The sequence below is a fragment of the Sus scrofa genome, chromosome 10 (assembly GCF_054392235.1).
Source record: "Sus scrofa isolate SSC_HxYL_T2T_F1_AM1 chromosome 10, Sscrofa_HxYL_maternal_Yorkshire_Landrace_v2.0, whole genome shotgun sequence".
Taxonomy (NCBI): domain Eukaryota; kingdom Metazoa; phylum Chordata; class Mammalia; order Artiodactyla; family Suidae; genus Sus; species Sus scrofa.
In genome coordinates, this window is record NC_139392.1 from 69,259,349 (window position 1) to 69,277,130 (window position 17,782).

The 17,782-nt window shown below is 44.2% G+C and overlaps 1 protein-coding gene across 21 annotated transcripts in view; it reads right to left on the reverse strand.

The window, feature by feature from the left end:
* Positions 1-15,718, reverse strand: part of ARHGAP12 (Rho GTPase activating protein 12) — a 118,612-nt gene extending 102,894 nt beyond the window's left edge. For all 21 annotated transcript variants that reach the window (XR_014817834.1, XM_021064804.2, XM_084980089.1 and 18 more), the window contains exon 1: positions 15,544-15,718. The gene's annotated coding sequence lies outside the window, so the exon portion shown is untranslated. The remainder of the gene's footprint in view (positions 1-15,543) is intronic.
* Positions 15,719-17,782: the final 2,064 nt, after the last annotated feature.

Genomic DNA, 17,782 nt, shown 5'->3' on the forward strand with positions numbered 1-17,782 from the left:
GGTGTTGCCGTGAGCTGTGGTGTAGGCTGCAGACATGGTTCCGATCCCATGTTGCTGTGGCTCTGGCATAGGCCAGTGGCTTCAGCTCCAATTAGACCCTTAGCCCGGGAACCTCCATATGCCGTGGGAATGGCCTTAGAAAAGGCAAAAAGACAAAACAAACTAAAAAATAAATAAATAAAACCTCCTCAGAGATCCTGTCACGGCTCAGCAGAAACGAATCTGACTAGCATCCATAAGGACGAAAATTCGATCCCTGGCCTCACTCGGTGGGTTAAGAATCTGGCATTGCCCTGAGCTGTGATGTAGGTCACAGACGCGGCTCGAATCTGGTGTTGCTGTGGCTGTGGCGTAGGCCCGCAGCTACAGCTCTGATTTGACCCCTAGCCTGGGACTTCCATATACCACGGGTGCGGTCATAAAAAGCAAAAAATAAAATAAAATAAAATAAAAATCTTCTCTGTGAAAAACATAGCTGAGAGAATGAAAACATAAACCACAAACAAGGAAAAAATATTTGCAAAATACATATCTGATGAAGGACTTGTATTCAAATATATAAAGAACTTTTTTTCCCCTTTGGAAAAAAAGGGAAGTTTGGCTGCCCCATGGAATATGGAATTCCCAGGCCAGGGATCAGATCCCAGCCACAGTTACAACCTAAGCTGTAGCTGCATCAACACCAGATCCTTAACCCACTGGGCTAGGCTGGGGATCAAACCTGCATCCCAAGAATTCCCACTGTGTCTCAGTGGTTAACAAACCCGACTAGTATCCATGACGACGTGGAGTCAATCCCTGGCCTCGCTCAGTAGGTTAAGAATCTGTTGGTTGCTGTGTGCTATGCTGACAAGGCTCGGATCCTGTGTTGCTGTGGCTGTTGGTGTAGGCCGGTGGCTACAGCTCCGATTCAACTCCTAGCCTGGGAACTTTCATAGGCCGTGGGTGTGGCCCTAAAAAGACAAAAAAAAAACCCTGCATCCCAACACTCCCAAGATTCCATCAATCCCATTGGGCCACAGCGGGAACTCCTATACAAAGAACGCTTAAAACTCAACAAAAGAAACCAAATTTTGTAGTGGCAAAGGTTCAGAAAAGACACATCATGAAATAATATATGAAGATGGCAAATAAGCACATGAAAAAATGCCCAACACCACATCATTATGGAACTGCACACCTATTAGGATCGATAAAATGCAAAAAAATTGACAGCACCAAATGCTGATGAGGACGTAGAACAACAGGAGCTTCTGTTTACTGATGGTGGGAATGCAAAATGCTTGAGCCACTCTGGAAGACAGTTTTTACAAAGCTCAATGTAGTCTTGTCACACAACCCAGCAATCACACTTCCAAGTATTTACCCAGATGAGTTGAGATCTTATTTCCACCAAAAGTCCTACATGCAAATGTTTACAGCAGCTTTAAAACTGCCCCCAACTGGAGTTCCCGTTGTGGTGCAGTGGTCAAGGAATCGACTAGGAACCATGAGGTTGCGGGTTTGATCCCTGGCCTTGCTAAGTGGGTTAAGGATCTGGCACTGCCGTGAGCTGTGGTGCATGCTGCAGACACAGCTCGGATCCTGAGTTGCTGTGGCTCTGACGTAGGCTGGCAGCTACAGCTCCGATTCGACCCCTAGCCTGGGAACCGCCATATGCCACGGGAGCAGCCCAAGCAATGGCAAAAAAGACCAAAAAAAAAAAACAAAAAAAAAAACTGCCCCCAACGGAAGCAACCAAATGTCCTCAAGAAAGAATAAACTGTGAAAGAGCTAGACACAAAATATCCAGAGATAAGAAGAAAAGAGCCTTTGAGCTATGAAAAGACAGAAATGAATCTTAGATACATTTTCTAAGTGAAAGAAAAATATACAGTCTGAAAAAGCCACATCCGGAATGATTAAATTATATGACATTCTGGTAAAGTCAAAATAATAGAGACAGTGATTGGTAGGGGTGGGAGGTGGGGAGGGAGGGTTCCACAGATGAAGCACAGGAGGTTCTTTTAGGTCAATAAAACCATTCTGTATGATCCACTGTGGTAGTGGATACGTGACAGTATGCACTTGTCAAAATCCATTCATCTTTACAACAGAAGCATGAACGTCAATGCAGGCAAATTCTAAGAAGTCATTTAGGAGGCGAGGGAATTCCAGGATGGAAAGCAGATGTGACAAGCTAGCCTAACAGTATTATAAGTTTATGGAACAACCTCACTGGATAGAAGAGGGTGAGAGAGACGCCGACCTTATTTATTTTGGAAGGGAGTGAGGCTTCTGAGAACACATATAAAGGAATGCACATAAGCACAATGTTCTAATACACAAAACCTGTTCCAATGGGGGTATGAATTAAAAGTTCTGATACTGCGATACACATATGTACACTGGAACTGAGTAATTCAGTAAACGGTGTACGCCAAGTTTCCCAATGCTGGAATAAGAATTTATAGACACGCAAAGAAGGCTAGAACATCCTATGCTAACAGATTAGACTTGAAGACATCAATATGAACTCACTTCTAGCTGACCACAGAAACAGAAGATTACATAAAGAAATGTTACAGACACGAGTTTCCGTCATGTCTCAGTAGTTAACGAATCCGACTAGGAACCATGAGGTTGAGGGTTCAATCCCTGGCCTTGCTCAGCAGGTTAAGACTGGCGTTACAGTGAGCTGTGGTATGGGTCACAGACGCGGCTCAGATCCTGCGTTGCTGTGGCGCAGGCCAGCGGCTACAGCTCCGATTGGACCCCTAGCCTGGAAACCTCCATGTGCCATGGAAGCGGCTTTAGAAAAGGCAAAAAAGACCAAAAAAAAAAAAAAAAAAAAAGTTATAGATAGATACGTCTATGTACTGCTCAGCAAACCACACATAAATCCTGCTGTCAGTAAAAATGACACCCTAGCAGCAACAAGCATACCTAGTGCCTAGACTGTGGTTTCTAATACCATTCTCCAAATAAAGGAACCAAGGCTCTTTGGAGAAATGGCTGATTCAAGGGCTGGGGCAGGAAATGTACAGGACAAGCCTGGAGCTTGTAGTGACATGTTCTCTCCATCTGTTTTTTAAGAACCTGATTTAAATACTTCCTATCAAGAAACAACTGTCTTTTTTTTTTTTTCCCCACAATAGGAACTCCAAAACAGTTAACTGTTTTTTTCCCCCCCTAAGGCCACATCTGCAATATATGTAAGTACCCCCTGCCAGGGTTCAAACTCAAGCCACAGGTGCAGCAACACCAGATCCTTTAACCCACTAAGTCAGGCCGGAGAAGGAAATAGCACCTCTGCAGCAACTCAAGTTGATACCCAAGTCAGATTCTTAACCCACTGTGCTGCAGCAGAAGTCCTAAACAACTGCCTTCTTAAACTATAACTCAAATTAAATGTGGTATCATGCAGAGTTCCCTGGTGGCTCATGGGTTAAGGACCTAGCATTGTTACTGTTGTGGTGCAGTTTACTGCTGTGGCAAGGATTCGATCCCTGACCAGGAATTTCCACATGCCACAGGCACAGCCCCGCCAAAAAAGTGTTATCATGCATTCTTGATATTCTTACTAACATATCTTACATTAAGCTGTCCCACCTCTAAATAATTTAAATAAACTTACATTTCCTTTGTTCTTTACTTTTATACAGTTTTTCTTTTTTTCCTTTTTTTAAATTTTTTTTGGCCACATGTAAGGCAGAGGTAAGTTCCTAAGCCAGGGATCAAATCCAAGCCACAGCTGCAACCTATGCCACAGCTACAGCAACACCGGATCCTCAACCCACTGTACCACAGCAGCAACTTCTACACTGCTTTTCTCATCAAAATACAACTTAGAACTAGAAGTTCTTCATTATCAGTATTTGTTATAGCTTCAAAATCATTTTATCTTTTTTTTTTTTTTGCCATTTCTTGGGCTGCTCCCGCAGCATACGGAGGTTCCCAGGCCAGGGAATCCGAGCTGTAGCCACCAGCCTACACCAGAGCCACAGCAATGCTGGATCTGAGCCGTGTCTGCAACCTACACCACAGCTCAAGGCAACGCTGGATCCTTAACCCACTAAGCATGGCCAGGCATCGAACCCGCAACCTCATGGTTCCTAGTTGGATTTGTTAACCACTGAGCCACGACGGGAACTCTCAAAATCATTTTAAAATGATCTCCTCGTACACATGGCAATGTAAGTACTGACCCATCTGGCCTAAAACAGAGCAGAAAGCCTATTGTATTCCCAAAATTTTCATAAATTCCAGACTTTAGTAAACAGACCTGATCAAGCCCTTTTGGACCAAAACCCATTAAATTGGCTTTTAATCCCTTCAAATTCACTTGCACACAGAGTTTTAATGCGATGAGGTGGTATAACGAGAAGATAGACTAAAGGTAAAAATCTCATAATTATTAGTAAAAAAAAAAAATCTAAGAAACAAAAAGAACTTTTTCTTGAGCTAACATGTTAAACTTCCTTTTCCTTCATACTCTATTTGATTAAAGCTACCTATATCAATAAAAGCTCCACCTTAACCCTCTAAAACCACCCTTCATTCCGTTTCCACATTTTCAGCCCATTACTCCTTTCTACATACACTCTAATCAATGGATTCTTCATCCTATGTTCTCAACACCTGAGTCTCACATTTTAATTTCTAAGAACTTTCCAACATAACCAGTTTTTAAAAATAGGAGTTCCTGCTATGGCAGAGCGGATTAAGAATCGAACTGCAGTGTCTTAGGTCACTGTGGAGGCAAGGGTTTGATCCCCAGCCTGAACCAGTGTGTTAAACAACACAGGTGTAGGCAGCAGCTGCAGTGTAGGTCACAGCTGCAGCTGTGATTCAACCCTGGCTAGGGTGCAGCCAAAACACAAAAACACAAAAACTGAGGAAAGATATTAATACATTTTCACAGTGGACATAATTTCCATCTTGCCTGTGGCACCTCACCCACCCTGTTCATTGTAGCAATGCCTTGATATTCTCCATGGGAGGCACCCATGCCCAGGGTCTTAGTCCATGTCATTACACAAGTTCTTACGTATTAAGGAGAAAATCTTGGTCTTGGTAAAGTTTAATAAGATTTCTAATCCTGTAATAATTTACTCGAGAAGAAAAACTTCATTCACTTCACAACTTCACTGGTTGCAGAGGCATTAACCACCACCCTGCTCAACCCATTAGCGATTCCTCCGAAACTATACACATCATTCTCTGAATCTTTGAAATGACTACAATCAACCACTTTCAAATGTTTACCTAATCCCATGCTTTAAAAAAAGATATAACCCACAAAACAAATACATCTACAAGTGTACTGATTATTAAGGTCTGGCCATTGCAAAGCTCTAGTCAAACATCAGTAACTTACTTAAGAAAAAGAAAAAAGTGGAGTTCCCTAGTGGCCTAGCAGTTAAGAGCCCAGTGTTGTCACAGTTGTGGCTCAAGTCACTCCTGTGGCATAGGTTCAATCCCTGGCCCAAAAACTTATGCAGGCAAAAAAAATAAATAAATACATAAATAACGTAAATAACAAAGATAATATAAAGTGTTAATAAGGATATCAACAACTGGACACAAATACAGTGCTAATGGGAATGCTACACAATATGGTCAGTTCAGTAGTTTCTTACCAACATGCATTTTCTGAAGACTATATCTGGGCCATGAAACAAATCTCAATAAACCTACAAGAACTGAAATAAGAAGAATGTTCTCTGACAATTGAATTAAAATATAAATCTTTTTTTTTTTTTTTTTTGTCTTTTTTGCCATTTCTTGTGCTGCTCCCGCGGCATATGGAGGTTCCCAGGCTAGGGGTCGAATCGGAGCTGTAGCTGCCAGCCTACGTCAGAGCCACAGCAACGCAGGATCCGAGCTGAGTCTGCAATCTACATCACAGCTCACGGCAATGCCGGATCGTTAACCCACTGAGCAAGGGCAGGGATCGAACCCGCAACCTCATGGTTCCTAGTCGGATTCGTTAACCACTGCGCCTCGACGGGAACTCCTTTTTTTTTTTTAAAGCCACAGGTGCAGCATATGGAGGTTCCCAGGCTAGGGGTTGAATCAGAGCTATAGCTGCAGGCCTACACCACAGCCATAGCAATACTAGATCCGAGTGGCATATGCATCCTACACCACAGCTTGTGGCAATGCCAACTACTTAACCCACTGAGTGAGGCCGGGATCAAACCTGCATCCTCATGAATCTTAACCCACTGCACCACAATGCGCACTCCGATAACTAATTAAAATATAAATTAATTAGGAGCTCCTGTTGTGGCTTAGCAGTAATGAACCCAACAAGTAACCATGAGGACCTCGGGTCCAATCCCTGGCCTTGCTCAGTGGGTTAAGGATCCAGCATTGCCATGAGCTGTGGTGTAGGTCATAGACATGGCTCTGATCCCACACTGTTGTGTAGGCCCACAGTTGTAGCGCTGATTCAGCCCCTAGCCCGGGAACTTCCACATGTTTAAGGTGGGGTAAAAAGCTATGTATAAAGATATGTTAAAATCTACAAATTTGTTGTTGGAATCTAAACAACATACTTGTAAATGATTCACAGGTCAAAGAATAAATCAAACAGGATATCTGAACTGGATGAAAATGAGAATGTGGTATCTCAAAATTTGTAGGATGCAGCTATAGTAGTGCTTAGAAAAAAATTTAAATACTAAATGACCATAATTAGAAAAGAATAAAGGCAGAGTTCCCTGGTGATGCAGCCAGTTAATGACCTGGCATTGTCACTGCTGTGGGTTGGGTTCAATTCCTGGCCCCAGAACCTTGCATGCTGTGGGCATGGGCCAAAAAAAACCCCCTCAAATTTGATGTAAGCTTACACTCTTAGAAACTAGATAAAGAAGAGCAAATTACATCCAAAGCAGAAAAAAGGACCTGATAAAGGTCAGAGCAGAAATCAGTAAAAGAGAAAACAGAAAAATATTAGAGGAAATCAATGAAACCAGAAGCTAGTTCTTCAAAGTAATACTGATAATTCTCCAGCCAAATTGATCAAGAACTAAAGAGAAAAAACACAAATTACCAATATCATGAATAAGACAGGAGATATAACTACAGATCCGAAAGATATTAAAAGAAGATAAGAGAAGATTATGAACAACTTCATGCTGATAAATTCAACAACTTAGATGGACTGGATAATTTTTTCAGCAAATAACCAAAGCTCACTTAAGAAGAAATAGATAACCCAAATAGCTCTTATAACTATTAAATGAATTGCATCTGTCTTTAAAAATCTTCCCACAAAGGAAATTCCCAGCCAAGATAGCTCCACTGGTGACTTTTACCAAAATGTAAGGAAGGTAATACCAATTCTACACAAACCTCTTAAAGAAACAGAGGGAAGGAATTCCTGTCGTGGCGCAGTGGTTAACGAATGCGACTAGGAACCATGAGGCTGTGGGTTTGATCCCTGGCCTTGCTCAGCGGGTTAAGGATCCAGCATTGCCGTGAGCTGTGGTGTAGGCCGCGAACGCGGCTCGGATCCAGCGTTGCTGTGGCTCTGGCGAAGGCTGGCGGCTACACCTCTGATTCGCCCCCTAGCCTGGGAACCTCCACATGCTGCAGGAGGGGCCCTAGAAAAGGCAAAAAGACAAAAAAAAAAGAAACAGAAGGAAAACATCCCACCTCATTCTTTATTTTTTTTAATTTTTTTTTTGTCTTTTTAGGGCCACATCCTTGGCATATGGATGTTCCCAAGCCAGGGGCTGAACTGGAGCTGTAGCTGCCAGCCTACACCACAGCCGCGTCGGATCCTTAACCTACTGATTAAGGCCGGAGATCAAACCCATATCCTCAGAGACACTAGTTGGGTTTCTCACCACTAAGCTGCAACGAGAACTCCCCACCTCATTCTCTGAAATCAGTACTATCCTCATACCAAAGCCAGACAAAGGCATCATAAAAAAAGAAAAATTACAGACCAATACCCCTCATGAACATAGACACAAATGTCTGAGACACAAACTTATCTCCAAGAAAAACTCATATCTAGAACATACAACAACTGTACAAGTCAGTAAGAAGACAACCCAACTTAAAAAGGGCAAAAGATAGGAACAGACAAGGAGTTCCCATATGGCTCAGAGGAAATGAATTTGACTAGCATCCATGACAACGTGGGTTCATCCCTGGCCTCGATCAGTGGGTTAAGGATCCAGCGTTGCCATGGGCTGTGGTGTTGTTCACAGACCCGGCTCAGATCCTGTGGGGCTGTGGCTGCAGCATAGGCTGGCAGCCACAGCTCTGATTCGACCCAGCCTGGGAACTTCCTATGCCTCAGGAGCAGCCCTAAAAAGCAAAATAATAATAATAATAATAATACAAACAGACAAGTGTTCATATCCAAGGAAGATCTACAGGTGGTAAATAAGCCAGTGAGGAGATGTCCAACATCTTTAGTCGTTAGGGAAATGCAAACTAAAGCCACAGAAAAATAACACTACTTGTGTACTAGTTTGACTAATATTAAAAAGACTGACCATACCAGTATTTCTGAGAATGTGGAGTAACCAGAACGCTCACATACTGCCGGCGGGGATATAAAATGTTCCAACCACTTTGGGAAAAGCTGGACAGTTAGGTTTCTTAAAAACTTGAAATAGGAGTTCCCAATGGGGCTCAGCAAGTTAAGAACCCTACTAGTATCCATGAGGATACGGGTTCGATCCCTGGCCTAGTTCAGTGGGTTAAGGATCCAGTGTTGCCAAAAGCTGCAGAGTAGGTCACAGATGCATTTCGGATCTGGTGCTGCTGTGGCTGTGGTGTAGGCCAGAAGCTGCAGCTCTGATCTGACCCCTAGCCTAGGAACTTCCCTATGCTGCATCTGTGGCGCTAGGAAAAAAAAAGAAAAAAGAAAAAAAATTTCAAAAATACATTGACCAGGGATATGACCCAGGGATTTACCAAAGAAAATAAAAGCATATGTCCACACAAAGATCTGTACATGGATGTTCACAATGGCTTTATCTCTAATAGTCCCTAACTGGAAACAACCCAACATCTACCCATAGGCAAACAGATAAAATAAGGTATGTAATATCCACACAATGGGATATCACTCAGCAATAAAAAGGAACAAACCACTGGTACAACAAACTGGATAAATCTCAAAATAACTTTGCTGAGTGAAAAATATCTAGACAAGGAGTACATACTATATGATTCTATCTACACAAAATTGTAAAAAAAATGCAAACTAATGTACAGTGACAGAAAGCAAATCAATAGTTACCAGGGAACAAGGTCAATAAACTACCTTTGGGTTCAAGGAAATTTGGGGTGGGGGGGTGATGGATATGTTCATTATTGTGATAACAGTGAGATTTTAGAGGCCTATTCATATGTCAACACTCAAAATGCACACTTAAAATATATTCAGTTTATTTTACAGCAATTACACCTCAATAAAGTTGTTAAACAAAACTCAAATAATGCACATTAAAACTACCAGATATCACTACCCGCCTACTAGAATAGCTTTAAATATATATAGAGTATATTTTGTAGGGTAAGGATAGGAGCAGCTGGAATTCTCACTCGTTGGTGGTGAGGCAGAGTGCTACAGCTACTTAGGAAAGCAATCTGGCAGTTTCTTATAAAGTTAAACATATTTAACATATGATCAAGCAACTCCACTTTTAGGTATTTAACGAAGAAAAATGAAAATCTAAGTCCTTACAAAGGTCTTACAGAAACATCCAAAACAGCTTTATTCATTAATAGCCAGAAAATGGAAATGACCCAAAGGCCTATCAACTGGTGAATACCTAAAGCAACTGTGGTACACTCATCTGTAAAACAAAACAATATTAACCTCAGAAGATCCCTGTGAGAATGGGTACTTAGTAAACGCTAAAGCAAGGTACAGAGCATCACGTTAATCACTGCTTACTCAAGGAAGTGAAGTGGACACAGAAAAGCACAAACCATATAGGAATTCTATGTCTGGCTTGTTCCACTTATTACAATGCTTCTGTGATTCACTCATATTGTTGTTATGTATCCATAGTTCACTCTTTTTTATTGTTGAGTGTTTTATTCTATAAAACTGATTTCTTTAAAAAAATCAGTAACAAACAGCAAAATACAGGTAATTTTCAGGACGTTTTTAAAGATATCACTAACTTAAAAATTCTTAATTCTCAAGAGTTTTGTGTGGCACAGTAGGTTAAGGATCCAGCATTGTCACTCCAGTGGCTTGGGTTGCTGCTGTGGCACAGATCCAATCCCTGACCCAGGGAACTTCCACATGCCACGGGGGTAGCAAAAAAAAAAAAAAAAAAAAATCTGAATTCTCCTGTGGTAAAGGACCATACAACTCCCATACAACTCAGGGTCAGAGTACTGAAATCTAAATCAGGATTTGCCATTTATCAGCTCTCAGGCCCCGAGCCCCTGATCTATCTGTAAAACACAGCAAATAATACAAAGGATCCTAGTAAAAGTGGTACTTTGTAAACTACAAGACATGATACAGAATAACCACCCTAATCACCACTTACTCAAAGAAGCCAAAGTTGTAAGAGAAAGCAAACAGTCACAGATGAGCTGATCACTTATAAAATTAGTCCCTCTTCAAATGTCTCTGCAACTGCCCCTGGCTAGCTGTGATCTAAGACAACCCACCCAACCCTCTCTGAGCCTCAGTGTTTTTCCATTTGTAAAAGGGAGCTGATTAATAGTACGTATCACATGTTGGGAGAGTTAAATAAGTAAATATGTGTACAGCACTAGGTATAATCCCCTGGCACACGAGAAGTGCTTTATAAGTTTTAGTTCTTACTACTCTACAGGACCTAACACAAGCCTCCATCTCATCCACTCAGGCTCAAGTAATGCAGGTCATATTAGTGATCTAGATCACTGCTTCTCACTTTTCGTGAAAGACACAATTACCTGGAGAGCTTATTAAAAAAAAAAAAAAATGTTTTGGGAGTTCCCACTGTGGCACAATGGAATCTGTGTTGTCTTGTGAGCACTAGAATGCAGGTTCAACCCCCAGCCTGACACAATGGGTTAAGGATCTCGCATTGCCACACCTGCAGCTTAGGTCCCAACTGAGGCTCAGATCTGATCCCCGGCTGGGAAACTCCACATGCAGCCAAAAAAGGAAAAAATAAAATTTTTTTAAAAATTAGGAAAAAAAAGGTTTTGAAATGAGTTTTATATTTACAGAATGACTACAAAGACAGTGGAGTTCCTATATACTCTGTACACAGTTTCCCCACTACTGTCTTACATTAGCATGGTACATTTGTCACATTCAATGAACCCACACTGACACCTAACCTAACAATGTCCATATTCCTTAGTTTGTCCCTAATGAACTTTTTCTGTTCTGGGATCCCATCCAAAACACCACATGTACATTTTGTAGTCCTATCCTATAGCTTTTTTTTTTTTTTCTTTTTTTCTTTTGTCTTGTCTTTTTAAGGCTGCACCAGCAGCACAGGGAAGTTCCCAAGCTAGGGGTCAAATCAGAGCTTCAAATGCCTACGCCACAGCCACAGCCACAGCCACGCTGAATCCTAACACACTGAGCAGAGCTAGGGAATCAAACCAGTGTCCTCATGGATACCAGTCAGATCCATTACCACTGAGCCACAACATGAACTCCTATCCTGCAGCTTCTATTTTATTTTATAATTTTTTGGTCTTTTTGCCTTTTCTAGGGCCGCTCCCTTGGCATATGGAGGTTCCCAGGCTAGGGTTTGAATCGCAGCTGTAGCTGCCGGCCTACACCACAGCCACAGCGACTGGGGATCTGAGCCCAGTGTGCAACCTGCATCACAGCTCACGGCAACGCCAGATCCTTAACCCACTGAGCAAGTTCAGGGATCGAACCCACAACCTCATGGTTCCTAGTCGGATTTGTTAACCACTGAGCCACAATGGGAACTCCTCCTGCAGCATTCAAAACCAAGTTCCTGAAACCCCAGGTACTCTAATGAGAGAAGGTTGAGGTAGGGCCCTAAAAATTTACATTTCTAACAAGTTCCCAAGGGTTGCTGACAAGGCCAATCTGAAAACACACTTACAAACAGCACTGATCTAGATTCTAGACTCAGAATCCTGCAGTTCAACACAGTAGCCACTCCTAAGCAAATGTGGCCACTGAGCATGTGAAGTGTGGCTAATCTAAACTGAAATGTGCTAACACAACATTGCTAATCAACTATATTTCAATAAATGTAAACTAAAAGGGAGTTCCCGTCATGGCTCAGTGGTTAACGAATCTGACTAGGAACCATGAGGTTGCGGGTTCGGTCCCTAGCCTCACTCAGTGGTTAAAGATCCAGCATTGCCGTGAGCTGTGGTGTAGGTCGCAGATGCAGCTCAGATCCAGTGTTGCTGTGGCTCTGGTGTAGGCTGGTAGCTACAGCTCTGATTAGACCCCTATCCTGGGAACCTCCTTATGCCGTGAGCGTGGCCCTAGAAAAGGCAAAAAGACAAAAGTAAATAAATAAATAATGTAAAAAAAGTAAACTAAAATAAGTAAATAAATAAATTGAGATGTGCCTTAGGTGTAAAATACCCATGGAACTGTGAAGATATCATGTAGATTAAACAGTAAAATTTACTTCATGGCTTCTTTTTTACTCATCATGTGAGAACTAAAAACTGTACAATCACTCAGGTGCCTGGCATTATATTTCATTGGACAGCAGCAGCAGCCTGAGGCCCAGGCAGCATGGCTAGCATCTGGGGGCTTGCTAGCAGTGCAGGTGATTCCCATGCAGGTTCAAGTTTGAGAAGTCCTAGATTATCCACAGAGGAGGATGCTCAGAGAAGTCAGCATCTGGCAGGCAGTTCAGTTCAAATAAAAAGCTAGACAAATGCAATCTGAAATTGCAGGATATTAAGTCAATGAAGTCAATAAAAATAATAGGAAAATGGCTGAATCACAGCAAAGCCATCCACACATGAGGATGTTCTAACAATTAGAACAGCTAACAATTGAAGAAAAGCAAAGCCACAAAGACAGTGGCCCAAGGGGTTCCTCAAAAGAGGATGATTTGAAAAGCATGATTTGCAGTACAATGATGCTATGTGGTACCATCCTACCTTTTCACATCTGACTCATTCTATGACACAGTGCACATTTGCAATTACAAATAAAATTGTTAAATATAACATAAAATAAAAGTTTAATTTCACTTTTCCCTCCCACTATCCACTACAAAACTGTAATGCCCACTTTAGGCAGATTTATCTTAAGCTGCTTTTCCTTATTACCAGTTTTCTCAGATCAGCATAAATTAGTACTAACATTTAATAATTTTACATATCACCATATTCACTGTTTTAATTCATTTAAACTGTTTACTACCGTTTTATTCTCAGAAACGTCAAGTGCATTACTTCAAGTACTTACATTCCTAAAGCCCACTTACTGTCCACCTCTTTAAAAGAGCACTAAACGGATACTTTCCTAATTAATAAAAGAAAAGCCAAATGACTGACTACAAATAATATGCTCCTATTCTGCAGCACTTACATATCTTCCCTTGTGCCTAACAACTAGTGTAGTGAGTAAAAAAATCTAAAGATTCATAAAATATTGACTATACATAGACAACTAGGATCAATGAGTTGGCAACCTTCTCCAACTTCTGTGGTTGGTACGGCAGGAACAGAACCCTATCACCAAATACTGGGGTGAACACACGTAACCTGGTACATTTGACTGAACTCATTCTTCCCCACAGAAACCCCCTCCAGGGGGCAGAGCTACTGCAACTATGGGCCACACCTGCGTGTCCAGCTTCTCTGGCCCTTCAGGCTGCCTCGGCTCACAGTCAAGTCTTCAGAGCCTGGGTCACTGCTCTGGAATCCCAAATCCCTGCTCTGAAACATTTCCAAGGCTTTTTTTTAGTTTTGTTTTTTTTTTTTTTTTGGCAGCACCCGGAGCATGGGGAGTTCCCAGGATAGGGGTTGAACCCGCACCATAGCAGCGACCTGAGCTGAGCCTTGACTAGTGACAACACCAGCTCCTTAGCCAGGTGCACCACAAGGGAACTCCTCCAAGACATTTTTAAAACAGAGGAAGGAGTTCCCGCTGTGGTACAGTGGGTTAAGAATGCAACTACAGTGGCGCCAATCACTGTAGAGGCAAGGGTTCAATCCCCAGCTGGGGCAGGGAGTGAAGTGGAGTGCAGTGGGTTAAAGGATCCAGCTTAGGTCACAGCTGCAGCTCAGATTCAATCCCTGACCTAGGAACTTCCATTCGCCCCAGGTACAGCCATAAAATTAAAATAAAACAAAGAGAAAATACTGGCCTGAGCGGCCACAGTCTATTCAAATAAAAAAATACACAAAGATGCTTCAGCCTGTAACACACCCTCCTGCGGATCAGGTAAGGAACACCGAATGACAAACTAGTACATCTATCTCTAGGCTACCGGTACCCAACATTTAAATATTAGAGAGGCATGGCAAGGAGCTGGATACTTTAACAACCTCTCACTGCAACATTCAGAGCCTTCCAAGGTCTCACCTTTAGAAGCGGGGGGCAGAATCTGAACCAGATTCCAGCGACTCCTCAATATTCCTTCCTCTACATCATCGCCCCCAAGGAATACGCGCATGAACGGTCAATAAATTCTACCTCCACAGGTCATGATTAACCATCAAGCAGGACGAGGGCTAACTGCCTCTGCCACAACACTTCGCTTGGAATGACGTGAGAACTTTTCATAGTGCTACGCTTTGAACATTTTGCTTTTGCCTTCGCAAGTGCATTTAAAACGACTGCTGCTGCAGCCGACAGGAAAACATCACACGCCTCTAAAACGCAAGGCCGTGCCTTTTGCTCTGCTGATGACCCTGTGGCCGTTTCTTCTCCAGGAGTCTGCGGTAACTTAAGATAAAACACGCCAAGGACAGTCATTCTTAGAAGATAATCAACGACCCCAGAGGAGAGGACAGGGAATTCTTTAAATTTAAGGACCCCGAGGAAATTCCTCGCAGAGAAGCAAATGCCCATTCAGCAGGGGCGGGGCACCTCTACAGACTGCAGAGCCCCGAGCGCCCAGTTTTGAGGTCAAAGCCCTCGAGGGGAGGCCCAGATCCGCTCCGGGGTGGGGTGGGGGGTGCACCCCCTCCAGCGGCTGGGAAGCGGGCACGCGCGGTGGCGGGAGACCAGGAAAGAGGGCGGCACCGCCAGCCTTTTACACACATACACACACACACACACACACACACACGCCCCGATACCCTCCTTCCTGGGGGCGGGGCGGCGGGCACTGCCCTCTCACAGGAAGTCAGAAAACCGGGGGGCAAAGGAGCCACAACTTCGAGCCATTTAAACCCCGCAGCCCATATCTGCCGACCTGCCGGCGACGGTCCCCGCCCCGAGCCCCGACCCCTCGGGCCGCGCCTCCGGCTGCACTCGCGCCCCTCGGCGCCACCGCGCGCCAGCACACGCCTCCCCCGGCCCCGCAGCCCTCGGCGGGTACAAACCCCAGCCCCAGGCGCCTTTGTGCTGCGCCGCCCGAACTGCCTTCCGCTCGCAAGCCCCCTCACCTCACAGAGAGCGCAGCGGCCTCGCGGGAAGCGGCTCCCTCCCGTGCCGGCGGCAGCAGTGGGGCACCCAGGCGAGCCCGAAGGGCGCTCACTCGGCGGCGGCCGCGGCCGGCGCGTCCCCGCAGGCAGCTCTCCCCGGGAGGGTAAGTTCCAGGGCACGTCGGAGCGCGCCGGCGCGGGGGCGGGGCGGGGAAGCGGTCACGTGGGACGGGGGCGGGGCGCGCCACGTGATGGGGCGGGGCGAGGCGCACGTGACGGCCCGCCGGGCGAGGGGTGACTCGGCCTTGGAGGATCCGGGAGGAGGAGGGGAGGCAGAGGGCGGGGCCGAGGCGCGCGGAGTGGCGCGCTCCTAGAGGGCGGAGGGGGTGTGGATGCTTTGCAAACTCCAGGTGGGAAAAGCTGAGAAAACGCTCCTGGGGAAAAGGAGGGAAGGGTGGACTGGAAAACTTCCGAGACTGGAGTGGTTGGAGTGGGGCTGGGGAGGAGGGGGCCGTGGGCCCGCCCCCACCTCTTTCTCCTGCCGCCTGCCTGCTGGGAACGCTGCCCGGCGTCGGTCAGCGGTTCCTGAACCCGGAAATCCCGCGGGCAGGCTCAGGAAGAGTCCACAGGATACTTCGGTCGGTGAAGTGCAGCTCTGGAGACCCTGGTCCATGACGGGGCTCCTGCTGGGACCGGCAGCGCACACTCCGCTGCAGTCCCGAGGCAGCTGACCGCCGACTCCTCTCCCCGCTGTCCACTGGCCTGTTGTGTGCGCTGCGGTGTTGTTGCCCAAAGTTAGCCCAGTATGCTGCGTTTGCAGGAGATCCGCTGCACTGGGAATGTAGGGGGAGACCTCCTCCTTCCATTGTCGCTTCATCTTTCTCAACCTTAGCTGCCCAAAAAGCCTGTGGACAAGTCCAAAGTCTCCTTCTAAGCTCTAAAATTCAATGACTGAGAAAAATAACTGCTATGTATTAGGACTGCAGACACCATTCATTTAGTAACCAACTGTTGATTGTGTCTGTTATGGCGCCTGGATAAAATGTTAATAGTACTAGGAAAAAAGGCCAAGGTATTATTCAATTGGCTCTTCTCTGTTCTTCACCTCATGCTTGAAGATGCCATTGGCTTCCTTAATCACAAGCTGAACTCCCAGTTTTTCTTTAATGACTGCAAAGAACCCACTGGGATATTGTCAAGACTTTAACAACTCTAGTTTACTACCTTGTTAGAAAATTAAATCTAATGTTCAGGGCGGGGGGCTTAAAGTTGTAAGATACTCTCCTCTCTCAAAGAAAAGGTACTTAAGCCTGAGACCATACTGTCTCTATCAGTACACTCAAGACCCCCTTTCCTTGGCATGGGTAGTCTTTTCTGTCTCCCTCAGTTTCTAACGAGTTCTTTGCCATGCCTTTGTTCAGTAGAGTATTACTACCATGTGCTTCTGAAACTATTTTCCATAGAATCCCTTGTGATCTCTTTCTAGAACCAAAACAGGGACAGACAGCGGAAAAGCAACTGTGCCCGGATGGGAATGTCCTGATAACTTTATCTTCCCTACTCCCCAAGCCTGAGTTAGACTCTTGGTTTCAGCAAGAGATAGAATTAAACAGTTTGCATATACTTGCGGATCTGCTTATAACTCCACTTCCTATTTCACAACCTAATCTCAGATGATACCACAATGCCCACAGTATACTGATCACTACCAACAGCAGATGGAACCAGATAAAAAGAGCTCTCGCTCAAGCGTGTTGTTTAAAAGGACCTGATGGAAAGCTATGAAGTCATATGAAACATTGCCTCTAGTTGGTTTTTAAGTAAAACTGGTAGCATATGTTTGGCGCCTGTGCTCAGGATCTCAACAGATCATTTTCAGGATATTGACATTTAACTCACAACTCCCTCCTTAAGAAGTAACATAGAGTTCCAAATGTAAGCTCCACAAAGACAGATCTGAGATTGATTTGTTTAGATGCTATAGTCCCAAATGCCTAAAAGTACTTGGCATGGGTAGATGTACAATAAATTTCTGTTGAGTGTATTTTTGAGTAAAAAGGTACTCTGTAAATTACTGGATAAACTTGTCCTGCTTTCTTTCTTTTTCTTTATTAGGTAACCCACTTTTCACTGTACATTTCTGAATGAAATGAAAAAGCATAAAATTATATCTGGCCTCACTGCTTTGGCTAAAATATAGAGAACGAGGAATTTGGCAGTATCTATGGAAATTACAAATGCATGCCTACTCTGAACCTCC